The sequence below is a fragment of the Crotalus tigris genome, unplaced genomic scaffold, assembly GCF_016545835.1.
Source record: "Crotalus tigris isolate CLP2741 ecotype Arizona unplaced genomic scaffold, ASM1654583v1 scf7180000020550.821452, whole genome shotgun sequence".
NCBI classification, from domain to species: domain Eukaryota; kingdom Metazoa; phylum Chordata; class Lepidosauria; order Squamata; family Viperidae; genus Crotalus; species Crotalus tigris.
The window spans coordinates 54,478-81,968 of record NW_024098074.1 but is presented as its reverse complement, the minus strand read 5'-3'; the positions used below and the strand labels follow the sequence as shown (position 1 = coordinate 81,968).

General features: G+C 38.4%; 1 protein-coding gene across 2 annotated transcripts in view; it reads left to right on the top strand.

Moving 5' to 3' along the window:
* Positions 1 to 27,491, top strand: part of HTR1B (5-hydroxytryptamine receptor 1B) — a 65,537-nt gene that overhangs the window by 12,063 nt on the left and 25,983 nt on the right. The gene's annotated exons all lie outside the window — the stretch shown is intronic.

Sequence of the window (27,491 nt, the reverse complement as noted above, 5' to 3'; positions counted from 1 at the left end):
GTTCTGTGAATTCAATTCTTAGAAAAAGGTTTGAACTCCAAAGTATAACATCTGACTATCTGTGTCTGATAATTCCCAATAAGGATAAATCTAGTAATTTAATGCCTCCTGATAACTAAACAACAAGAAATATACTGTGTAAAAATAGAAAAAAAACTATATAAACTTAATCCTTGACTTACAACCACATTTAGTGACTATTTGAAGTTATGATAGACCTCTCCCAAAATGTACTTGCAACCCAGTTTTGAAATTCCAGTCCCCCCCTTCTCCCAGTAAGTTGACCACATTGTGGTGGCTGATTGCCAGCAGTTCAATCCTGACAGGTATGGTCACATGGTGTTCCGCTTTACAACCATCATAACTTACAACTATAATTGCCAGCTCAATTATGGTCATAATTCAAAGACATAGTAACCTATATTTTTTTGATTTGAAAACTTAAGGGAAAGTAAACTCTATATACCATCCTGAAGCCGATATGTATCTTTCAAATACGTTTGGTTATACTAGGTGAGTATCTAAATCTATCTGTTGAGTATTATCCTAGATGATTTGAATATTCCTTATGTGGAGGGCAATGCAGGATATTTAGAAGACCCACTTCAGAATCCTTTCAGTCTCACTTAGAGCAATGGGGATAAATTCAGGTAGTTGAAAATGCTGAGAAAGCTGTCTTTAAATTTTATAAGTGGCCAGCATTAGATAATATATATATTCTCAACTGATCTTGAGAATTACATAAATTCTTTTTGTTCTATGGACAGGAAGATGGATGATGTGACTCCATTTAATAAATGTTGACACCTTTTTTCAAAGCAATAACTTGATTCCATAAGGGACAAGAATGAAATTGACCAAGTCTGGTATCCCCTGAAAAATATCCTATTTTTTATCCATATCTTCATTCTGCTCGTTTTCTGTCCTTGCCCTGTAGTTGCCACATCAGACCAAGGATGTCACAATTCCAAGGAAGGCAATTTTTAAGGGGGGAAAGCTATGGATGAATAAACAAAGCAAAAACCTGACCCTCCATTGGCTGCAAGAGGCATAGTGTGGTGCAGTGATAGTTCCAAAGAATGCAAAGCTATTTTTTCCCCTTTTTGTTAAGAGAAGGTTGAGTGTAGGGTGTTTTTAAGTGTAGAATATATCTGTTAAATCTAGCAAAAAATTAATGTTCCTCTTTTAACTTTTACTGAGCATGCATAGAAAATACATTTATGACAATATGATCTGGAAGTTGAAGATCAGAAGGGAACGCAGGTTGGAATGTCTATCTGTCACCTCTTCAAGGTAGTCTAGACAGGAATACAGATAGTCCTTGACTTATGACTGCAATTGAGCCCAAAATTTCTGTTGCTAAGAGAGACAATTGTTAAATGAGTTTTGCCTCATTTTATGACTTTTCTTGCCACAGTTGTTAAGTGAATCACTGCAGTTGTTACGTTAGCAATAGTTGTTAAGTGAACTTGCTTCCCCATTGACTTTGCTTGCCAAAAGGTTGCAAAAGAGGATCACATGACCCTGGGGCACTGCAACTGTCATGATTCAGTTGTTAAGCGTCTGAATGTTGACCATGGGGATGCTGCAACCATCATAAGTGTGAAAAATGGTCATAAGTCACTTTTTCCAGTGGCATTGTAACTTCAGAGGGTCATTAAATGAACTGTTCTAAGTAGAGGGCAACCTGTACTGCTACTTTTATTGTAATGTTACAGTAACAGAATCTTGCAAGTCTGAAACCAGACTTTGCCTTTACTTTTTAGAGAATTAGTCAGGGTTCTTTCTGAGATGCTTCCTTCATCTCCATTCCAACTGTAAACTGAGACATTGCCCTGGTTGTGTCTGTTCTTCCTGCAGCCCATCACACTATCCCTGCACTCTAGCAAGAGAAGAGAACTTACACCTCTTTAAATATTGCTGAGCCTTAGCTGACAGCTTGTGGGAAGAGCCATGATGAATAAGGAAATTATTGCATTTTGATTCTGAGTTACATGAGAAACTGACATTGTGGATAAGGTATTTCATTGGAATACTTGGATTTATCAGATCAGTACTTTAAATTAGATGATTTTTAATACTTATTTTAAGTACCTTGAGAGATTGTATGTTCAATATGATTTATGCACAATATTTGCTTTGCAGTGTGTACAATTGAAACACATATGAACTAAACAGTAAGGTCAGAGTCCCTATCTGAAATACCTGCAATATTAGGATCCTTAGGCGATGCAGTGCTTGAATAGAAAGTCAAAATTTGATAAATTTAAATAATTTATTTTAAATTAAAGTTAGAATTACTTGTATATCTGAATAGAGGAATGAAAAATCGGAATATTCAGTTTTGGAGAATCAGTTGGTGCAAGTGTTCAGCATAGTATAAATGCGTTTAGGATTTAAAAATGAACATTCTAAAACTCTGGTATTATTTCGTGTTTATGGGAAAACAGTATGATTTATATTCTGGGCAATCATTGTGCTTGCTTATTTTATCTTTCACATGCTGTATCTTAGCCTTTTCTACCTTAGCTTATTAATAGGTAGTTCTAATTCACTGAAGGCCATCTATGCAGTATAGTATTCTTCTGACCCCTTCTTTCAATATGGCAGTCTGATCTGCTTTCCTCCATCTGTGTAATTACTGAAGTACTCTTCCATCTGCCATCCCACTATCTTTCTTATTTTTATTCTCCTTCTATTATTTTTTCCCCAAAATATCCTTAGGTGGTAATGATATTTCAGTAGTCCCGTAATAAGATATCTCTCAATACGATCCAGCAAATACTTTTTTGACAGCTCCCCTGTATGGGTTTAATTGTTTTCTTCTTTGTCACTGGAAGAAATATGAAAATTTCCTGGTGGATTCGCCTTCTGTCATCCTTTTTATCGCATTTGCAGAGTTTTCCATTAGCTTACAGCAACATTTCTTCTCTGTCAGGGGCCACTATGAAGAATAGGCCTTCTGCCCACTTTTCTGTTCAATTTTTAAAGTAATATTTCTTAGCGCACCACTTTTAAAATTATGCTTCTTGAGGAGAACTGAAGCAGGTTATGTCATACTCTATATTCATTTCTTAACAGATTGATGCAGGTCAAAAATACAGTACATCTTTTTTTTCTCTTTCAAGAAAAATATCAATTAACAAGGAACACTAATATAAACTCACTGATGCATATAGAAAGAGCCCGGTATCCCCTTTTAACAAGTTTAACAAATTTTATTGTAAGGCATAAGCTTTTGTGAACTGTAGCTCCCTTCATTACATGCAGGGAGTGGCTTAAGTGATGTACGATTTCAATACAGTGGGATGAGGCAGGGGAAAAGGAAGGACAAGACAGAGTGATTATGCATGTGAAGGTCTTATCTGGATATATTGCAAATAGCTTATCAATTAACAATTTTAATGTGTTAAAAACCCATTGTGCTCTGAGATAGCTTGAAACCTATTGTTGAGGTAAGCTCAGCTGTCTCCCACTCAATTGTACTTGAAAACCTGTTTGTCCCAAAACTATGACTTTGAGATCTATAATGGAATATACTGGGAGGCTAAGCTGCTCTGCTGCTATTTTGTCCTTGATATCAAATTCATGTCCATTAATGGTTATATACAAAGTCTACCCTGTTTTGTCCCATGTAGGATCCAAAGAAATATTGCTAGCAAATGATAACAGATATCACATTAAAAGACCATGTGAATATACCTATAGCTTTGTGTGTGAAGCTGTTGGGGCAGATGATGGTAATGTTGGTGTAAATGAGGAGACAAGCTAGAAATATGGGGAGGGGAAGTTGTAGGTTCTGTTTTCCATGTTACTATCATTGTCTTTTTTAAAAAATATTTTATTAGGTTTTATAAGGGTGGGGAAGGGATAGGATTGGTATGGGTAATGGTATGGGGTTGGGGAATAGGTTTGGGGTAAGGTTAAGGGTAGATACAATAGTGGGGTTGCTCCCCACAAAGAATTCAACACTTTAGCAAACAGACTATCGTCCAGGTACAAATATTAAATAACAGTAGTTAATATAATACTAAACAGTTATAATCACTGACAGTAACAATAATCATAGAAGTAAAGCTTAGGCAGTAAATATCATTCATGCTATTAAATTTCACAATCCTTTCTCGCTCTAACATGATGCTAGCTATCGATAAAATTTTTCCCGTGTTTAAAATACACTGAATCTTCTTTCTCTTTAATCTCTAAAGTTAGTCTTTCCATTTCTGTACATTCTAAGATTTTCATGATTATAATCTGGTCAGGTGGTAAATTTTCATTTTTCCAAAATTGGGCAAATGCAATTCTCACAGCTAGTTACTATCATTGTCTTGTTGCTCTTTGTGAGAATATGCTTCAAGTGGAGTAGTAGAACTTACCATCAAAGTGCCTGTAAAAGTACATTTCATTGTCCAGGATAGGAAGTAGTTTATTAATAATGCTTATGGCTGGATTAAGCTGTGAATTGTAGATGACAATCAGTGGTGTTCTGTTGTTCTCCTTTTGTGGTCTCTTTTAATAGGTCCTCCCTGGGAATTTATTTGACTCAATTGATTTGTACATTGTATTGATCAAGAATTAATTTAAAAGCAGGAGAATCAGAACCATTGCAATAATTTCAACAGCTGTATTTGGACAAAGAATATGGAATGCTATACAATATAAGTTATGTGTACTACAGAGTTGTGGGTGCTTCATGTCGGGAAGTTTTCAAAACTAGACTGGATAAACTTTTGACCAGGATGATGTAAGGTTAATTGAGCAAAGAGATGGAGTAGAAGACTTCAAGATTCCTTCCAGCCCTATGATTCTATGTGCTATAAGGTTTTTTTTTAATTCTACACTGTTATTTTTTTTCTTGCTATGAATTTATGTAATAGAAAAAAGGGATATTTATCAGTCTAGTTGAGTGGTTGGTGAACTACCATTCAAATACAACTCTCAGCAATCCTCATCATTGCCAAGACATTTTTTTATTGTTTAGTTTTTATATTGAAAAAAACTTACAGCACCATCAGAAAAAAAATAAAATTATAATTATATACTGAAGGAGAAAACTTAAATATATGATTAAAATAAACTAAATGTATTCTGCATGGTGGACTTGTAAAAATGTTAGAAAAATTTGAGTAAAAATATACATATTGATAAAAAGATTTTAAAAGAAAAATATTCAGATGAAACCAGTTCTTTTTTCTATTGGGATCTATGGATAGTCAAGAAAAAACAGGATTGTCTTAAATTAATTTATAATTAACTTATAATTATACATTAATTTAAATTAAGCTGCCATGAGCACAATTCAGCAGCAGCTTAAATGTGAAGTGCAGATAGGCCATTACTTAGTGTTTTGATTTTGATGTAGATTTACAGACATGACTCATCTGGATAAGAATTTTTACTACAGATAACAATGAAGCTGTACCAAACATATGATTGGCCACAACGAATAAGAGAACATTTGTACCTTTGATAGTTTAAATTCATTGCTTCCCTTGAATTAACCAGCTCTAGCTGTAGTACTTGGCAGCCTGATAGCTGAGCAAATGTATGATTATGTAACTGACATTTTGGCCTGAAAATCACTGGTTCCTAGCTCAAGCCTCACCGTTCAGAAATCATATGTAGAATTATAGCTGAAAATAAAATAGGAATGGTATAATAATAATTTGCAAATGTTTGGATATGTGTCTATGTATTCAACAATGCACAACATTGAGAAATGTCTGGCAAAGCAGTGCATGATGAATAGCCATTGTCATTTTGTTTGGAGGAATGAACATACCTCTTTATGTGTCCTGGGAGACCTTCAAATATTTATTCATGCATTCTATTTCCCACTTATGCCAGAGATAAGGAAATGCCAGTCACTCTCTCCTTATCTGATACGCTTCCTAGAAGGAGTCTCCCTTTTGCCAGAATTTTGTGCAGTTTAACAACTTAATGTTTTTAAAATAAAGATACAAGAAAAGGCAACCAACAGAATTGCTTTAAAGCAGGGGTGTCAAACTTTCAACGTCACCTGACGTGTCGCGACATATCACAACTTTTTTTCCATTGCCGGCAATGGGGTGGGCATGGTTTCGGCATGACGCATTCGGCCCGTGGGCCGGCAGTTTGACACCCCTGCTTTAAAGAAAAAAAACCCCACAAAAATACAAAGAAAGGAAAGAAACAATGAATTTTACTTTCATTGAATGTCCTAATATGTCAGCATTACAATGCCAAATACAGGACACTGCCCTAATTTTCCATAAAAAAATCCATAATAATAAATCACATTCCTAACAATTAATTTATAAACTTGTCAAACTTCCTTTAAAAGGTGCTTGTTTTGTACTTCCTGATTATTTGTTTTCCTATACCTGATCACTATATTCTTTTAATTTCCTACTACAAAGACTTACTTACATTTCTCACTGACTTCCTTTCCTTACTGGACAACCTCCAATTCTATCTCTGATTATACCTCAGTTTTTGCCATCCAACCAAATTTTCTGCATTTAATTTTTTCTTTTATTTCTGCTTTCCTTTTCCTCATTTCTCTATTTCTAGAGCTCTCAGTATCACATTTCTTTTTATCAACATAGATTTTTTTTCTTTATATGTTGCTTCCTCCTTTGCTTCATGTACCACATTGAAGCTTTCATTTCTCAGAAGTTTTTTTTTATTCCTTAGAATAACAGAATTAAAAATAGCAATATAGACCACTGAGTCCAAGCCTTCCTCAGTACAGAAATGTAATTTCAAATACCCTTAATAGTAGCTGTCCCTGATAGCCTTCATAGCTTTTTCTGAGAAAGGCACAATAACATGGAGTTATTAATTCCTTTGATTTGGAAATTATCTTTCTGTTGAGGCAAGCTAAAACTGCATTTGCGTTTTTGCAGTAATCTCACATTGCTAACTCATATTCAGTTCACAGTCAATTAATATTCCAAGTTTGTTTTCACAGGAAGAATTACCAATCCAGGAACTGCCCAGCTTGTTTTTCTGCATTTGATTCTTTTCATAAATGAAGAACTTTGCATTTGTCTGTGTTAAATTTCACTCTATTAATTTCTTAACCTATCAATATATTTTGAACTTTAATTATTCCATTTAGGCTATTAGTTATGATACCTAATTTAGGATTATATGCATACTTGATAATTATTTTCTCTAAGTCATTAATAAAAGTCTTGATGAGTGCTGGGCTCATGACTGAACTTTGCAATCAATACTCTTTCCAATTTGATAATGAAACATTGAGGAGCATAGAGTACATTTTTAAGCCAACTGTATATCCATTTAATTGTCATGCCATCCAGCCTACACTTAATTAGCTTGCTAATCACATTTTCCTGGGGTGTTTGGCAAATGCTTAGTTGAAATGAAGATACATTCTGTCTATAATGTTCACACAGTCACCTAATTAAAAAATAAGATAAAGTTAGTCTGGCAAAACTTGTTTTTGACAAATTCATATTGACTTCTGGTAATTATAATAGTTTTCAAGGTCCTTACAGATTGATCTCATTATAATTTGCTCTAAAATCTTCTCCTGTAGTAGTGTCAGATTGACTCATCTGTTGTTCCTTGGTTTGGCCTGTAGTGAGGATATGGACTGCAAGCTATACTATTAACTCAAATACCCTCAATCCACTCCTTCATGAAGGAGAGATGCTGTTTTTGTTATGTAGATACAAGAGGGATACCCCAGCATCTCTCTTTGTTCAGTGGTTAGTAAACTTTTGATTTCTGAAAACTAATATAAAAATTGGTACATATAGATTGAGAAGTGGAGCTAACATACTGTAGTTGCCTCTTTAAGTCTGGAATTTACAGGAAATATTTTATTTTTGGAATAAATAACAAATCTAGGAAGTCATTTGCACTGAAATTTTGATGCTAATTTATCACTGCTCTGTACATTTTTTCTATTTCTCTCAGTAAGTATAGTCCAATGTTTAATGCACACCTTCAACTCTGCATAAGGAAATCATTTACCTATGGATTTTTGTAGGATTTGGAGTAAAGATCTGAAATCTTTCCCAACCTTTTTACTGTGACTTTTAAAATATCATTTGCAGCCCTAAACTTATATCCATATAAATCCATGTGAATTTCCTATGAGATTGTATTTATTTTCCGTTAGAGAAGACAAAAAAACTAAAATTTTAGCCATGTTTCAAGCTACATATAGACATTATGAATGTCTTTTTTCATTTTCATTTTTCAACTTTTAGAAAAATGGAACAGGAGAAACCTTTCTCTCACACACAAAGTAGAGTTATAGGAAAAATATGGAAGATAAATGGTGGCAGCAGGAAATGCTAAGACATTACACCAAGTCAGGAGAAGGGCCAAGACATTCTGGCTTGTTCTGCTGTTTTCCTTTTTCTCCCTTAATTAAAATTGGTTAGAACTGCATTTTTATAACCTCTGTTTTTAAGCAATCTCTACCCACACTGAGTTCCTTTCCCCTCTGACTTCCCCTGGCAAGCAATCGTATTGATCATTTCACTGTTAAACTGTGTTTTTGTACTGATATAATAATAATAAAGTTGGAAGGGACCTTGGAGGTCATCTAGTCCAACCCCCTGCTCAGGCAGGAAACCCTATACCATTTCGGACAGATGGCTGTCCAGTCTCTTCTTAAAAACTTCCAGTGTTGGAGCATTCACTGCTTCTGGAGGCAGGTTGTTCCACTGGTTAATTGTTCTAACTGTCAGGAAGTTTCTCCTTAGTTCTAGGTTGCAATCATGTCCCCCCTCGTCCTTCTCTTTGTTAAACTAGACATACCCAATTCCAGCAATTGTTTCTTATATGTTTTAGCCTCCAGTCCTCTAATCATCTTTGTTGCTCTTCTCTGTACTCTTTCTAGAGTCTCAACATCTTTTTTACATCGTGGTGACCAAAACTGGATGCAATATTCCAAGTGTGGCCTTACCAAGGCATTGTAAAGTGGTATTAATACTTCACATGATCTTGATTCTATCCGTCTGTTAATGCAGCCCAGCACTATGTTGTCTATTTTGGCAGCTGCAGCACATTGCTGGCTCATATTTAAGTGATTGTCCACTAGGACTCTGAGGTTCCTCTCACAGTTACTACTATTGAGCAAGGGACCCCCTACACTATATCTGTGCATTTGGTTTTTCTTGCCTAAATGTAGAACCTTACTTTTTTCGCCATTGAATTTCATTTTGTTAGATAGCGCCCAGTGTTCAAGTCTGTCCAGATCCTCCTGTATCTTAAGCCTGTCTTTTGGAGTGTTGGCTATTCCTGCCAACTTGGTGTCATCTGCAAATTTGATGAGTTCCCCATCTATCCTCTCGTCCAAATCATTGATGAAGATGTTGAAGAGCACTGGGCCCAGAACAGAGCCCTGGGGCACCCCACTACATATTTCCCTCCATGTAGATGCGGTTCCATTGAGGACCACATGCTGAGTACGACTGGTCAGCCAGGTACGAATCCATCTGGTGGTGATGCTGTCTAATCCACATTTTTCTATCTTATCGAGTAGTAGATTGTGATCTACTTTATCAAATGCCTTACTGAAGTCCAAGTACCATATATTCCAGCGTATAAGGCAACCCGGCATATAAGACGACGCCCGACTTTGGCGCCGAGTTACATGCCTAGAAAGTTGTCTTATATGCCGGAAACTACCATTATTTCCAGCGTATAAGACAACTTGGCGTATAAGACGACCCCCGACTTTGGCGCCAATTTTAACACTTGCAAAAGTTGTCTTATATGCCGGAAAGTACGGTAAATTATATCCACAGCATTCCTCTGATCCACTAATTTTGTCACATGGTCAAAGAATGCAATAAGATTTGTCTGGCATGATCTGTTTTTGACAAACCCATGTTGGCTTTTAGTGTAATGACTTTGTTTGCCTCTAGGTGTTCGCTGATTCATTGTTTGATTATCTTTTCCAGAATCTTCCCAGGTATTGAGGTCAGGCTGATAGGTCTGTAATTTCCTGGATCCGGTTTTTTTCCTTTTTTGAAGATGGGAACTACATCAGCTCTTTTCCAGTCCTCTGGTAGTTCCCCAATGCTCCAGGATCTTTGAAAAATATAGTTCAAAGATATGTAGGCGTGATCTTGGGAGACATGAAGAAAAGTCACAAACTAGACAACTGTCATAGAAAAGGTATATCAGTTCACAGAAGGAAAAGGGTTGTGGGAATCATCCCTAGTTTTCTGGAGTGTAAACGTAAAGGAGAGGAAAGATGCTTCCAGTCTTGCAAGACTCTCTTAGTGTAACCATACAATAAAAGTCTCAACTCACGACCACAACTGAGTCCAAAATTTCTGTTGTTAAGTGAGACATCAGTTAAGTGAATTTTGCCCCGTTTTTATGACCTTTCCTACCTCAGTTGTTAAATGAATCACTGCAGTTGTCAAGCTGGTAACCCGGTTGTTAAGTGAATCTGGCTTCCCCATTGACTTTGCATGTCAGAAGGTCGCAAAAGGTGATTGCGTGATCCTGGGACACAGCAACAATCAAAAAGAAATGGAGGATAGAGCTGCTACTTTAGTTGCCTGGAATGATTGCTGAGGCTGCCTTTCTTGTTGTCCCTCCCCTTTTCTTAACATACTTTTTGAGAGCTTTAAACCCTATTCCCCCCCTCTGCCCCCCAAACATCTTTGTCAAACATCAAAGGGGATAACATTTTGCGTACCCTCCCCCTCTCCCAACCTCCAAAATTGATTTTTATTGGAGTTAATTTAATTAGTGAGGTTAATCTTGGTGTACGTTTTTTTTCCTGCCTCATTTTCTTCCTATTTCCCTTTTATTTATATTTATCCCAGAAGACTCTTGGTTTTTTTAATGCTCAGTGGGTAAAACTCCCTCGCTAGTCAATTTGTTTGTTTGTTTGCTTGCTTGCTTGTTGATCCACTCCTCCATTATTTTGTTTTTCCCCCCACTTGAACAGAACACTTGATCTCCTTTGTAATCAATAGCCTTGTGGGAGGCAAGAAAGATCTTTTGATGGGGAGAAGCAGAGACTCTAGCCCTCTGTTTCAAAAGCTGCTTTTCTCCCTTCTCCTATTAAAAAAATGGGGAAAAGGAGACTGCACAAGCAAGGTATCTGATGTACTGGATGGCTCCAAAATGGATAAAAATTCAGGAAACTACTGTAGTATGTAAACAGCTAACTGCATACTTTTCTCTTGTCTGTGAAAAGATAGTCAAGGGAAAGCAATTAGAAAGAAAATATAAAAATTTCCATTCCTCTAATGTACATTGGACTATGTTGGTTTAGAAGCCGTTCAGTTGCCAGAATTCTTATTCTATTCTTTGCAGTTGGGGGATGAGAGGTGGGGAATGAAAACTCTGGCAGGGCTGAATATTTTTCAGTTTTTATTTCTAGTTGTTATTTTAACCCAGTGAGTTTCTTCCTTTGTTTGGTTTTCTTCTTAAGGAAAGTCATTTAATGTGTCCCTTTGTGCCATAGTCATGTCTTTGTTTGAGCTGATAATTTTTCATGCTCTCTTTGATGATGTGTAGCCATACCCCATTTAATGTTTTCTTCAAGGACTCCAACAAACTTGCATTTGCTGAAAATATATGCCACACACTGCATGTACATATAAGAGTCTTGGCAGGAATCTTCACTGCTGTTTTTAAGAATAGAAATTTTGTGGCACAGCCAGGAGAAAAACTTACATTTCTTTTTTTTTTCCTTTCTCAGGCTCACACATTGACTAAGTACATATTGTCAGTTGATAAAAAAGTTCTTTTCACAAACTTGTATTACTTCTTCTTGTTCCCTTGCCTCCTAGAAACTGCTAAGCTAAGCTTTTCTTAGCCTCTGCAGTTGCCTCTGCTTGCTTAGTAGGAATCAATCACCCCACCAACTCTCAACACACACATTTTGCAATAACACCTATTCAGATTGCCTTTTCACCTTTACAGCTGAATACACAGTCTCCCAGGATACATACGTTCTCTGGTTTTTCTTCTCTCTTTGTTTTTTTTTTTTTTCCTGTTATTGAACTCTCCTGCCTAACTATTTTTAGTTTTAATGCTTGTCAATCAGTTCAGATGCTCCCTGGAAACTTCTTTATTTTTCTCTTAAGCTCTGTTCTCTTTCATCATATTTAGTATATTTCATAAATCACTCGGCAGATGGCATTCATTTCAGAATAATTCACAAACTGATTTACTGTGCAATATTAATCTGACTTTCAGTTGAAACATGCTATTTCCCAGTAAGTGTGTATAATAATGCAGCCTCTTGTGATTTGACCTGGATTCAAAATTTTAGATAAATCTCTCCTAATTCAAATATATTCATATGAATTCAAGAAGAACAGAATCAATCTTTACTGCTGTTCCTGTTGTTCTAGGGCAGATAGATCTGGGAAAGAATTCCCAGCTACAAATATCTTGAATTCAGTCACACAGCTGTGAAGAAACAGAAGTATGGTGTATGGATTATCTAAGCCAGGGGGTCTTCAAACTTGGCCCTCTTATGACTTGTGGACTTCAACTATCAGAATTCCTCAGCCAGGCATGCTGGCTGAGGAATTCTGGGAGTTAAAGTCCACAAATAATAAAAGGGCCAAGTTTGAAGACCCCTGATCTAAGCCCTTTTCATTCAGGACTTAGGCAGGCCTACAGTACTACGAAACCACTGGTTGTACTTAGGATGGGGTTGGGATAGGATTGGTATGTCTGTGCTGGCTCTTCTGATTTTTTCAGGGGTGTTATAGACTATTGTCCATCATATCATACTAGGTCTGCACTGGGGTTTAAAAATGGGGGACAGTGTTTTGCAGTGGTTTTCCTCCTTCCTCAGTGGCTGGTACCAGTCAGAGTAGGGGAGCAGAGATCCAGCCACAGGTCGTTGTTATGTGGGGTGTCTCAGGGTTTGGTTCTCTCTTCTTTCTATGTAATGCCTACATGAAGCTACAGGGTGAAGTCATTGCCAGCATGGGATTCAGTATAATCACTGATGACACTAATTATACATCTCTACCCCATGCCAACCAGGTGATGCTTTTCAGGTGCTTGCCCAGTGTTTGGAAGCTGGCAGGCCCTGTTTGGGAAGAAACTGGCTATAACTCAACCTAGCAAGACAGAATACTTGGTAAGTATTTGGCATTCTGGGCTCAGGAGAAGTGACATATTTGACCCTGAACTGCGTAACACTCCCCAAGACAGAGCTAGTGTGCAGTTTGGAGTCCTGCTGGACTTTTGGCTCCTTCTGGATGAGTAGATGTCAGCCATAGTCAGGAGGGATTTCGCACAGACTCACCTTGTGCAACAATTATGCCCATTCATGGATGGGAGGTTTTTCTTGCAGTCACTTGCCTTAGTTACTTCCCAATTGGGTTACCGCAACATACTCTACACAGGACTGCCTTTGAAGACCACTTGGAAGCTGTACCTGCTTCAGAATGAAGCAGTGCACATAGTTCTGAGCACTCTGCAACTTGCCCATGTTGCACCGCTGTTGTGCAAACTTTACTGGTTTTCAGCTGTTTTCTGGGTGCAATTCAAAGCGCTGGTTATCACCTTCAAAGCCCTGCATGGCACAGGACCACATTATTAGTGGGACTGCCCTTTCTAGAGGGTATCTGGCCATCCCACTATGTTAGATTGCCTCTCTCCAATGTTGTCACCTTCAATAGCCTCCCATCTGAGATTCAAAAGGCCCTACCCTTTTAGTCTCTTGGCTTTCCCCCCAAGCATTGGGTTAGGGTGGAGTTGAATCAATGGTATGGATGGTTCTGGTGTCTTGGTGAGAAGGATGTGATCTGCTTCATGTTGTTGTTCTTATTAGGTTGCTCTGAATGCCTAGAATCATTGTGTGAGACAGGTGGCCATATAAGTTCTTTAAATCAATTGGTTAATTGGTATAATTTGTATTCAATCAATGCAAATTATTAAATACTGTGTGAATCTAATAGCACAAAAAGTAATCAAAGATTACTTGGTATTCATTAGCTAAATTAGCAATTTACAGGCTAACATAGAAATGTTAGTAAAAAAAAGAATCAAAAAGAAAAAAAGGACAAAAAATACAAAACGATCAAAACATTAAAAAAGGTGCACCAAAGAAAGCCAACACATATAAACATATCCTCTCTAGCTGAATAATGATTAATAGATTACTGCAACATTAGTTCTTTATGAAACAGGCCTTCCTAAATTTTAAACTACTAAATCTATTTACAAATAGATAAATTATTTTTGTGACAAAGTAGTTAACAGGAAGAATAATAATACTAAAAGAAAACACAATTACAATTTCAAAACTCTCTATTAACAAACTGTTATTGTAATCCACTGCTAGAAAGATTACCACGGCACCTTGGAATTGTGTATTTTGTATTTTAATCTTGTCTCAAACAAAATAAAATATATTTAAACACTAACAACAAATTTCAGATAAAACATAGCAGTAGTTAGTTGTTTAACAGCAGCAGAAGCAGCAACGTAGCCCTGTAATATAATATAGCACAGGGGTCCCCAACCTGTGGACTGCAGCTGGGTACACTCCCTCAAAAATAGGATGCTGTGCCAAGGGGTGCAAAAACGAGCCGCTGCTGCACCTCTGGGCACAAAAATGGGATGCTACCATGCTACAGGGCATGAAAACAGGCACTGTGGGGCACAAAAATGGACCACCATTGCACCTCGGGGTGCAGAAACGGGCCACTACCATGCTGTGGGGTGCAAAAACGGGGTACTGCTGCACCATGAGGCCCAAAAATGGGCCATCACTATGCTGCAGGTGCAAAATGGGCTATCACCACGCTGCAGGTGCAAAAATGACTGCAGGATGCAAAAAATGGCGCTACGCTACACAAGAATGGGGCAGGGCTATTGATTATCACACGGGTGCTAGCCCCATCCTATTTGCGGCATGCATGTGCTCGCAGTCCTGTGTGCATGCACGCATGTAAAATGCCTCCCCCTCCCTTTTCCTCCAGTCCACCAACCGACAAAGGTTGGTGACCTCTGTTATAGCGGCCAGTTCATTGCACAGCCTGCAAGTGGAGATACTGAAAAAAGGGGAAACAAGGGTTAGCAGGGAAATCAAGAAATCAAGAGAGTTCACAGTCAGTGGCAAATTCAGGCAAATTGAGTCCCGACCTGGAGACTTCAACTCCCAGAATTCCTGAGCCAGCATGGAATTGAAGTCCACAGGTTGTAAAATTAGCCTAGTTGCTCACCCCTGGTGTAAAGGAAGTAGAGAAATAAGAAAAAATAAAGACAATACCTGATGAGGCTTCTCACCAAAGCAAGAGGGAAAGAGATCCAGAATGAGGTTGAAAAGTATGAGACTTCTTCCCCAGCAAAAAAAAAACAAAAAACAAAACCCGAAACTTTCTTGCTACAGCAAAGAAGGTAAGAGATTTAAGGATGATGTAGCATTCCCCCCACCCCCCCGCCCGCCCTCACACACAGAGAAAGAGACCGAAGCTGGAGGGCATCTGAGCACACCACAAGGCATAGCTCAGCGTGGAATTAGAGAATAAAGAGAGATGTGCTGGTGTTTTTTGGGGGGGGGGGAAGAGAAAGGGGGTAAAGGAGATTTCTGAATCAATAAGGCAAAGCAGCAGGGGAAAAAAATCACTTTTTGTAGCAGGATTGGGCTGCATCAGGCTATGTTGCTAGCACACAGGCTTAGTCAAGAAGATGGGAAATTCCAAGGAAAAACTGGGGCGTGGGGGTGGAAGAGTTGGTACACTGCTGTACAGGAGAAAAGACACACAGAGAGAATGCAGGAACTGGCCTATGCCTTTCACAGAACTGTCCTGAGTCACTAGCATTGCTAGTTCAACCAAACACACCTGAGAAAAATGGAGGAAAGGAGAAGGTACTGGAGACTAACAAAAGAGCCTTAGGAAGGGACAGAGAAGAGGAACATGTTCTGCCAGGAAGCTGAGTTGTTTTATGGCTTTCCTCCAGCCATGAACAAAAGATGGCAAAGGAGATTTTTGCCCAGGAAAATATCATGGCTCAGAATGATGTTCTCTATGCCTGCTAGATCTGTCATTCCTTTGTCAGGGTTCAGCAATTGGTGATAGAAATGGGAAGAACTGGGTAGCGCAGGGGTCTTCAAGCTTAGCCCTTTTATGACTTGTGGACTTCAACTCCCAGAATTCCTCAGCCAGCATATTACTCTAGTTTCTAATGCTACCAGTTGACCAGAGAATCATGGAAGGACTTTGAAGGTACCTCTCTTCTTTCTCAGGCTAGAGCCAGCCCACTTCCTTTTTTGATATAACTTTATTAAATTTCCAAAGCATGAATAAAAAGTAAAGAAGCAAAAAGAGAGTTGAAAAGAAAGAAAAACTAGATAGAAAGCAAGTAAGATAAAAGTGAAATAAGAAAAGTAAAGAAAAATGAAAAAATGGCTTACAGCTTTCTTTGATACAGATATAAAAATACATCCAGCTCTTCCTCTAAGTCTACTTCACGGGTGTCAAACTTGCCGCATGACTTGACGTGCTGCGACGTATCGCGACTTTTTTTTGCATTGCCGGAGCTGGGGTGGGTGCAGCCTACACATGATGCAATCGGCCTGTGGGCCGGCAGTTTGACACCCCATCCATCCATCCATCCATCCATCCATCCATCCATCCATCCATCCATCCATGATTTGTTTGCTGTCTCGCTTATAATTTTATATAATTCTAATCATCAAATCCCCAAATCAAAGTTTTATTTCTGTCAGTTTCTCAAAAGAAATTCCATGTGGTTTCCAAGTAAAAGTAAAATTGGTCAAAGTCTTTTCTTTAATCAAAGTTGTCATCTGCCAGCTTTTTTCTAAATCACACAGTAAGGGTGTCAGTTTAATTTTAAGTATGGATTGCTTGCTACAAGTGGTGCTTTGGCCTCTACCTATCTATCACTAATACGCTGCTGTATTTTTTTGTTGTTTGTACCCTGCAGTTTGCCCAAACAGTGCATTATACCAAAACAATTTGAATCAAGGTACTTCAAATCCACTAAATTAAAGAATGCATAATAAACCTGGGACCTATTACTTCTATGGAATTGAAATTTGCATGAAGTTCAAACCACTTTGATTTACAAAGTTCTAGCTGTGATTGTTTAATCCTTAAGCCCTGGTGGCACAATGGTTAGAATGCAGTATTGCAGGCTAACACTGCCCACAGCCAGAAGTTCGATCCTGACCAGCTCAAGGTTGACTCAGTCTTCCATCTTTACAAGGTCAATAAAATGAGGACCCAGGTTGTTGGAGGCAACTTGCTACATACATTGTAACTCCTTTTGGTCACTAACAAATTAATGCTAATAAGAAATAATTGTAATTGAATTGGATTCTTGTCAAAAATACGATGGAACATTAAACTGAAATATTAGATGAAATGTTCACACTTAGTTGTTAGCACTTATATTCATACTGTAGAAGAAATAATAACACCAAGAAGCCAATATGAAGGCCTATATAATATAAGGCCTAATAAAAAAGACCTATAAAAGTAAAAATTACTTAAAGTGACCCCTTGAGGTATTGTCATCCCATCAATAATTCTCACAATGACTCTCATATATTCTCTCATTCTCATCATGTAAATTTTATTTCCATGCTTTGTCAAATTTTAATCATGGCTGGCACTTTAATTATATTTTCCAGGATAAAGTAGATCTATAAAAACATTAGCCTTTACTAATATGTTCTGATTATTCTTTTTCTGTCCAGATCCCTTAAGCCTTGTCCTAATAATCATTTATTGTTCCACTGTGTTCCAATTGTCCAGTTATCTTTAATTTTAGTCTTGCTTTTCAGTTACAGTATAAATCGCCCTGAGTGTTAATGAAAATAGCATGTATTGTACCAAATTACCATTGTATTAAGATTTGTATCCAATTATGGTTTTGTAGAAAGGAGGAGTGCTTCTATTTTTTCAAGACATGCGTTTTTTTTCTTATTCATTGCTACCTAATGGTTAAGCTAATAAAAATAGTTTTTTTATAGCTCAGTGTTATCCCTGGATACAACTGAAAGTATATAATCTATACCATTGTTTGGTTTTAAACAGACTTGGGAAAGAGCTAAAGTAGATGTGAAACCACATCTGGCACATAATGATGATAAATATAATAATAGTCAATTGCAAAAGAGAGCTTATATCCTGTGATAATACTTTTAACATCATAAATAACAATATCTACCTATCCCAATTCTTTGATAGGTAGATAAAATGCCAAATCCAGTCTAAATATCTGGTTCATTGGGTGGTCAACCGTAACAATAACTGAAGAACCACTTTATTCTTTCCAGATTTTTCACAATAAAAACTGTTCCTATTAAATCATGCATTTTGTAGGGCAAAGATGGGCAGTCCATAGCTCTCCAATTGCAGGATTATTGGTGCCATCATCTCTGAATATTTCTCATTGGTCAGAGAATGGAATTGGAAAGTTAATAGAATCTTTAGGGACATAAGATTTATCACTCCCTGCATCGGAACCTATGGATAAATGTATACTAAACTGGGAATAGGAAATACGTGTGCGAAAACACACCAGCCATATATAGTGGGCCTTTAGTTCATTTCCAAGTTTTGCTATAAAAATTCAGATGTCCACTAGATGGCATCTAGAACTAAAGTTTTGTATCTCTTCACTGCCATCTACTGGTTTCCTGGGATTTTGCAGCCCATATAATATGGTAACCCTAGTTTTGAGGGGATTTCTGAAACAGAGAGTTTGTCAAGCATCTGGCATTATTAATGGCTAACAGGCTGCATTTAATGTGCAGGCCAGATAAGTACAGGTAGTCCTTGACTTAAAACCATTTGCTTAGTATCAAAGTTACTATGACACTGAAAAAAGGGACTTGTGACTGATTTTCACACTTACAATCGTAAGCATCCCCATGGTCACATAATCAAAATTCCGATGCCTGGCAACTGGCATGTATTTATAATGGTTGCAGTGTCCCAAGCTCATGTGATCACCTTTTGTGACCTTCTGACAAGCAAAGTAAATGAGGAAGCCAGATTCGCTTAACACAGTGGTTCTCAACCTGTGGGTCGGGACCCCATTTGGGGTCGAACGACCATTTCATGGGGGTCACCAAACAAGGCTGTCCACCATTTTTTCCCCCTTTTCTTTGGCCACGCCCCTGGTACCCAGTGATGTATAAGTGGTTGGGGATCACCACAACATGGGGAATTGTGTTATGAGGTCGCGGCATTAGAAAGGTTGAGAACCACTGGCTTAACAACCCTCCTTACTAACTTAACAACTGAAGTGATTCTCTTAACATCTGTGGCAAGAAAGGTCATAAAATGGGGCAAAACTCACTTAACCACTGTCTTGCTTAGCAATGGAAATTTTATGCTCAGCTATGGTCATAAGTTGCGGACTCTCTGTAAAAATATTTTTTTCTTTCCTAACATTTTTCTCACAAGTGCAGGGTCTTCTTCTGGATCATCTGAGTGTTGATCCATTAGTTGTGACAGGATTTGACTGACTGCCTAAATCTGACATCATGGGCTAAGTATTCATCTCTTCAGTTAATAATATAAGAACAGGCTTTTAAAAAAGATACTGGCTCTGTGAGTGGTCCAGCACTGAGCATATTCATAGCAAAATACCAATTAAATACCAATTTTATCAATTGTATGTTTGAAATGACCAAGGCAACTACAAACTAGGATACAATCAACATTTTTTTTACTGTAAACTATTTGCTTTCCCTTCCTTATGTTGGAATAACCAGATAATGCCCAACTAGCAAATATATTAATGGGCCTATTTTACTGAAAGGCTTTTCAGTACATTTGCAATGCTTGACTCCAGCCGTGTTGCTATGGATCTTATGATGTAATCCATTTTTTGCCCATTCTGAGAGATCAAAACAGATACCCTTGAACCAACCCATTTAGCTTTCCAAATGGTGATTGCTGGAAGAGGGAGAAGGATGCTTTTTTTAAATCCATATTTGGGAGCTATAACTGCAGTTTTAAATGAGATGCATTTCCATCCTTTACTCTGGAACTGCTAAGAACAAAAAAAATCTTATAGTAATCACAATATAATTGAAAGAATTATGTGCTGGAGTTATCAGCTCTGCCAATTGTAGTTGAACTTAAGAATAATGAAATGAAAATAAAGCAGAGGATGATGTTAGGGATGTGCAAAATCTTTGAAAGAGGTTCTTTGCAAAGTACATTAGTGTAAACATAGCATCCCTCTTTGAAGTATTAAAACAGCCTGTTGCATTTCAAGATGTATCTAACTGCTTCAAAAACTGTCTATGTGTACATGTCAGATGATGATTCTGCTGGAACAGTCAGTGAAAAAAGGGGCTACGTGCACATTGTCAGCCACAGGAGGTGGACCGGACCAGAAAATCCACAGGAAAACCAGAACTATACTTTATTGAAATAAGCTATAATAAAGAGATTGTGTTTTATCTTCCGTTCTCTTTATATTTCAGTGAATCAGGGAGGAGTCATTCTGCGTCATTCTTGAATTCTACCTTGTGTCACAGGATTTAAAGAATGTTTCCATTTTCTTGGCTTATGTAACATTGCTTACATATTCTTGTCAAAATCAACTCCCCTACTTTCTACCCACATACATGCTGGGACAGTTAGGAAAAGATTTTACAGCAGCTGCACAAATTGTGGGTGTGGCTGCTTTAACACTTCAAAGAAAGGTTTGGAAAGCACCTCTTTTAGAGTATTTTGTCCAGCCCTAGATGCTATCAAAAATGGAATTATGTTTTGTCCCACTTTGCCCCTAAACCAGGAGTGTCAAACTGGTGGCCCACAGGCTGGATGCGTCATGCACAAGCCTCGCCCACCCCGGCTCCACAAAGACAAAAAAAAATATGTCATGATACGTCACGTGACGCAATCAAGTTTGACACCCGTGCCCTACACCTATATATTTGTCTTGGGGTGTACAAAACAAATATGATGGCAAAGATAGCATAGTGAAAAGGGGAAGATCTTAGCTTTGGGTAGAAAATAGAGATAGGTGGAGAATTAAGGTACAGAAGATAATAAGTAAGAGAGTACTAAGTTTGTCCTCTGACCACAGATATCCCTGAAAGTTTCCAGTTAGAGGACTTTGTCAAATATTCAAATATTCTTCTTTATTAGGATTTTGTCATTTGCCTCTAAGCAACTGTAGACTCAGCTATGCTAATCCCAAGGAAATAGGTATATAGGAGACCAGTGGAGGGATTCAGCTAGTTTGCACCACTTTGGCAGAACCGGTAGCTAATTTTTTGTTGCCCAAGCCCAGAATAGATTTCTGGAAGTGACATCCACACAGAGAACTGGTTGTTCACATATTTGAATCCCACCACTATAGGAGACCCAATTTCCATGATTAGCAGTGGAAGTCTGGCAGATGAGCTGTAAAATATGGTTATAAATCACTTGTCCAATAATTGTTTCCAAGCAACTGTAGATGAATATGTTTCTACTCACTATAGTATACTGATCCTAAAAAAAATGGTACATAAGAATCCCAATGTTATGTACCCAATAATAAGGAAATAGGTACATAGGAATCCCAGTGTTCAAAGGCTGCCTCTGTGCTGCATGATACTGAGTTTTGAAAGAAAGTCAGTGAAATAACACACAACATTGTTTACATTAGATTGAATTGTGTTCAATAACATTTAAGTAAGATAGGGGTTAAACTATTTCAGTCACCATGTCATACTGTGAGAGAGATGAATGGCAAAATAATAAAGGTGGATTCTCTTCCACACACACTCAGCACATCTGGCTTACAAATAACAAGTCATAGCATGGGTTTGCATTCTGCATAAAGCTGTGATTTGCTACACGCAAGCTAAAGCATAAATTCTGGTTTACATCACTAGAGCAGAAAATGCAGAACACATGAAATTAAAATAAACCATACTCTGGCAAGCAATAGGATGGCTTCTCTAAATATAATACATGACCCCAACCATCATGTTTTGGAACTTAATGCAATATGTAAACTAGGTTACTCTTTCAATTCCTACCCACTAAGAAAGGGGTGTCAAACTCAATTTCATTGAGGGCTGCATCAGCATTGCAGTTGCCCTCGGGGGCCGGGTGGGTGTGGCCAGGATAGGTGCGGCCTACTGGGCGGATGTGGATGGAGTGGGTGTGGCCTATTGGGTGAGCATGGCCAGCTCTACATCGTTTGTGTCAAAGTGCCTGTGGGGGCCTGGGCAGAAGTGGGACAGATCTGAGGGTCTCTGGCAGAAAGGGGTGGGACTGGGGCAAGCACCAAGGCATGGTCCACCGGAAGAACCTCACCGTTCCTCTCAGGCCATGTGGGGGGTGGATGGTGGTGTGGGCTGCCCAGAGCCCTGGGCAACAGAGGTCAAACAGCCAGCCTGGCCCTCGAGCACCTGCAACACTAAGCCCAGCCCCACTTCCCCAAGGGGGCACCCAGCTGCACTTACCTCCTCCTCAAGGCTGCTGCTGCTGTGCTTGCTCTCCTTAGCCAGGTTGCTCATGATGGGTACAAGGGCAAAGTCAGAGGGAGGCCCTTCCCTCTCCATGGGAGGAGACCTGGCTTTGTATCCAAAGCTTCCTTACAATAGGATGGGAAACCCCCAGGATAGGCCAGGAGGAGGGGGCAAGGAGATGGTAAAAGGGCAGCAGGGCAGGACTAAGGTAGGACTCCCCTCAGACCCTCCATCTCCTTCTTTCCTTCTTTCCTTCCTTTCTTCCTAAGTACAGAGTGGTGGGGAAATATCTGAGATGAGGGAGGGAGAAAAACAGACAAGAAACACAGCTGGGAAGATCTCACCCTTTGTGAGGAATGAAGAAATGCACCATCGCCTGGAAGTGGCCAGCACATGGCCCTCACCTACTTCACATATCTGGTTTGGTGGGCTCTGGGGGAGGGGATGCCATGAGCAGCGTGAGAGTCAATGTTACCTGCTCACTGCTGCACAGCCCCCAGCGTGCCTGGTTTCCTCACAGTGCTGAGAGGCTTTCCTCACAGTGCCGAGAGGCTGAGCCAGGCAGCATGAATCTGAAAAGAAGCATGATGCTGCCCAGCCCCCAGCCTGCCCAGTCTCAGCAGGCAGCGGGGCGCTCTCCTCACAGTGCCGAGACGTTAAGCTGGGTGGTGCGAAGCTCGTCAGCTTTGCACCTTGCTGCCTGCTGAAACTGGGCAGGCTGGGGGCTAGGCAGCATTGCACTTCTTATCAGTTTTGTGCCACCTAGCTTAGCTCTTGACGCTGTGAGGAGAGTGCCCTGCCTGCCTGCTGGGCAGGCCGGGGGCTGGGCAGCATCGTGCTTCTTTTTGGATTTGCGCCACCTGGCTCAGCCTCTCGGCGCTGTGAGGAGAGCGCCCCACTGCCTGCCGAAAACCCTCCCCCAGAGCCCATCAAGCCGGATATGTGAAGTAGGCAAGGGCCATTTGCTGGCCACTTCCAGGTGATGGTGCATTTCTTCATTCCTCACAAAGTGTGACACTTCCCCAGCATGCACCTAGGGGGCAGGGCCGACATGGCAGGGGCTGGTTCCTCGCTGTTTCCAGATGGTCTTGTGGAGCTAAGACTGAATGCATTTCAGCATAGATGGCCACCACAAAATTGTACACTGGCTCCTGGCCGGCCTGGGCTAGGGCCAAGGCAGCGGGGGCCGTTCCCTCAGTGTTTCCAGGATGGCTTCGTGGGACACATGAAACCACTTCGCATCCGGCCCCCGGGCCTTGTGTTTGACATGTCTGCACTAAGGTATGATATTAATTTGTATCAGGAATTTGAGGCAATGATCAAACTACAGCTCATAGCAACCCTAGCTGCCATGGATAATGGTGAGAATTGTATTCTAGTTCAAGCAACATTTGAAAGATCCAAAATATAAATGTAGTTCCATATATTTACCTGAGAAGGTTTATTGCACATTAGGGGGCTATCCATATATAATAAAGGCAGGATACATATGAATGAATGAATGAATGAATGAATGAATGAATGAATGAATGAATGAGACATATTGAAAAGTCTGAGCTTTGTTGATAGGATTTTGAAAGGCAAAAATGATGACTGATTTTATTTGCCTTTCAATTCAGCAATTCAGTCAAGATAGTAAAAGAAGATTTTTCTTTTATCTATCAGCATATTGTTATCAACTACATGTGGATGTGATTTATAGAGAGCACCAACCTTATGTATTAAACACTTAAACCCCCTTAAACAGAGGGTTTTTTCCCAAGTTTTGAAAATATTCTCCTTTTTTACAGAAACATCTATTTTAATTCTTACACTATTTTCTGCTATTAATAATTAAAACAGGATAGGCAGTCCCAAAAAGAGAATTTGTAATCTATACACAGGTCTAGCCTCACTTCACATCAGGGAATGCTTGATTATAGCGTAGTTGTTTGCAGAGGAACATGTTTCTTTCTCCTTGTCTTTTCTTCGATAAACCACTAAGTTCAGAGCTGATAACAGAGATACATTTCGAAATGAACATTTTCCTTAAAGTTGCTGTGTTTTTAACCTAATCTAATTTCAAGATGCATGCTTTCTTCTTTTAATAAAATGCCACCTGTTTGTGCTTTATCCTCCACATTTGCTTTGCAAAAAGATTGCTGACAAGAAAATGTATTTGTTGATAAAAATGTTTCCTTGGGGACAAGAAAACTTCTTCTGTATCCATTGTGTATACTAAAAATGTAAAAAAAATAAAATAAAAATCAAACCATGAATCTTCAATGAGAGAGACATATCATTATAGTATAACCATATAGCTAAATGACCTATTGTTTTGCCATTTAAGGACCAAAGATAAATTTGTTTGTTTGCATTTTCATACAAACATGTCCAGTTTTGCACTTCTGAACTAATGAACAGATCAAAGCAATTCTTCTAAATATGCACTTCTCCAAATGCCATGATGCAATTTTCCAATAAATAATGTAGACGATACAGCATTTTTAAGAGAAATATTAATGAAATGAAAGACACAAAACTGCATTATACTGAAGAGACTGTTTGTAAGTCCTAAGGCAGGGGTGTCCAACTCGCAACATCATGTGACGTGTCGCAACGTATCGCAACTTTTTTACCATTGCCAGCAATGGGATGGGGGCGGTTTTGCTATGATGCATCCGGCCCGCGGGCCAGCAGTTTGACACTCCTGATTTAAGGAGATAAAATGGCATACAAAAATACTATAATTAGAAAAATGAGGACGTTTATTAATTTTTGTACAAATCTAAAAAAAGTCAATAGAAAAATACAAGGAATAACTATATACAGAAAGTCAACTAAACTGAGCTGTTCTGATCAGGGTATTGTCTCTGCCAAGTAGCTATATAATCTGAGCTGTTCGGCAGCACTGCGTGTGTGGTTTTACCACCAGTTGGAAATCTGGCGCCCTTGCTGATGTCTGTAACAAATCACTCAGAACAGAGCAATACATCTGTAGAACTAGAAAATACCCATTCTTTGTTTCTTCACTTACTTCCAACTTCCAAGAAGAATAAGAACACAATATGCAAAGGTCAAAAGTCTTGTGTTTTGCAGGCAAAACAACAGATGGTACGTTATGTAATGAACCTTCATCTTAGGTAGTGAATTAAATGGATTACATAGTTTCCCAGTAGTGAAGTTGAACTCTGAATATATTTTATTAGGATTAATAATATTTTATTAAATATTTTTAAATATTTTAGTATTTTATTAGGATTAATAATATTTTGACAATGCCCATTAAATAATATTTTATTAAATATTATTAAATATTTTAGTATTTTATTAGAATTAATAATATTTTGATAATGCCCATTTCTTGTCTGGTTCCTTACCAATTCATTTGCATTTAGTAAAATACAACCAATTTTACATAACAACGAGCTTTCTATTTCTTAAGGGGCTTAGATATAGTTTGTATGTACCTTCAAATACTTACTCTGCTGTCAGTTGTTTTATTATGTCTAATAATATTCACATTTTAATATTCACGAATCATTTAAAAACTATTTTATAATAGGCATATTTCAATTTCATTCGTAAGTGTACTGAAATCCCTTTTACTTCAATGGGTCATAGATACAGAACATATTTTCTGAATTTCTTTTGCTCATGCTCATGCTCATGTAATAAATCCTTTTCCCCTGGGAAAAAAAGATATTTTGTATCATCCACATTTTGGCAGGTATGCCATCACTAAAGTTGATTGTATGTATGTATGTTGGTTTTTCTAGTAGATTGTATCGTTAGGTCTGCTCTATGCATCATTCGGACCATTAAGGGTGTCAATTCCCATGGAGTTACTTACTTACTGCTAAACGTGGTTAAGATCATTTAACAAATTTACAAAAAATGCTGAGGGTGCGAAGACAGGAGCAAGAGGAAATCTGTTAGAAAACACCTTCTCTGTGTAAAAAAATGGTACAGGGGGTTTGAAACTGACTGGATTTTGTCCTCAAATTTTATTGCACTAATGATCTAAACTGGTTGATCTGAAAGAGACATTGACAAGCATTTCAATTGTACAGCTTACCTTTGTAAGGGAAGGGAATGTCCTTAAAGTAGTTAAACCTGTAAATTTTCATCCAGAAAGAAAGAAAACAGGGAAAAATTTGTACATTATACTGAAGACAGATGAAGATAGGAAGTCAAGGAACAGGAAACCCAAAGATAAGATGGCTAAGGAAATTGCAAAATGTGATTTGGTCATGGATTGAGAATCAGGAATGTGAGGGAAGAGTATGTGAAGAAAAAGCTTCAGGAAATGAGAGTTGGTGAACTAGACAGCTACTGATGTTGCCATCTTTGTTTCTCTCTTCTCCCCTCTCCTCTTTTCATCTGTATGTCTTATTGCCACGTTTTAATCTTTTGCACTGGGTATGTTTTAAATTGCATTTTGTTTCTGTAGGCTGCCAGCAATCATTTTGATTATGGCAGCATACAAATAGGTTTAGTGAATAAAAAGCGAACATGGTAAGAGGTGTGGATTTGGAAGGCTGAGTTTTTTTTCTTCAGGAGAAGTTGGCAACTTAGAGTTGGCTAATTTCTTTCCTTGTTCCTTCTTGTGCATTTTATACGTTTTTTTTACTGAATGTTTTTTGTGGATATAGCAACACGGGCGATCTTCACTTAAAGGAGTCCTCTGGAAAAAAAATATAGAATCTCATAGAAACATGATTAAATATTGTCACATTAATACTTTTTCTCACCATCCCTCCCTCTGGCCTTGCCCTTCATGCATACCAATGCTTTGGGCTAGTATTTTAAGTGCAGTTTGAAAGAGTGGTACCAAAAGTATCTCAAATTTTAATAAACCTACACACCATCTGCAATTGGTAAATCTCTTTGACATAAATCTGTGTTGCTTAGCAATAAATACTGCTGCAGAGGCTCAAAAGTCATAAAGAGCTTTCATTGCTTTGTCATCCAGCCATTTTGTCAAGCCTTGAAGGCTAAAATAGACACTTATTCATTCAGGATTAGTGTATGAGAAAAGAGAAAGCCAGAAAGAAGGGTAAGGCAAGCGGACTTGGAGTCATGAAAAACT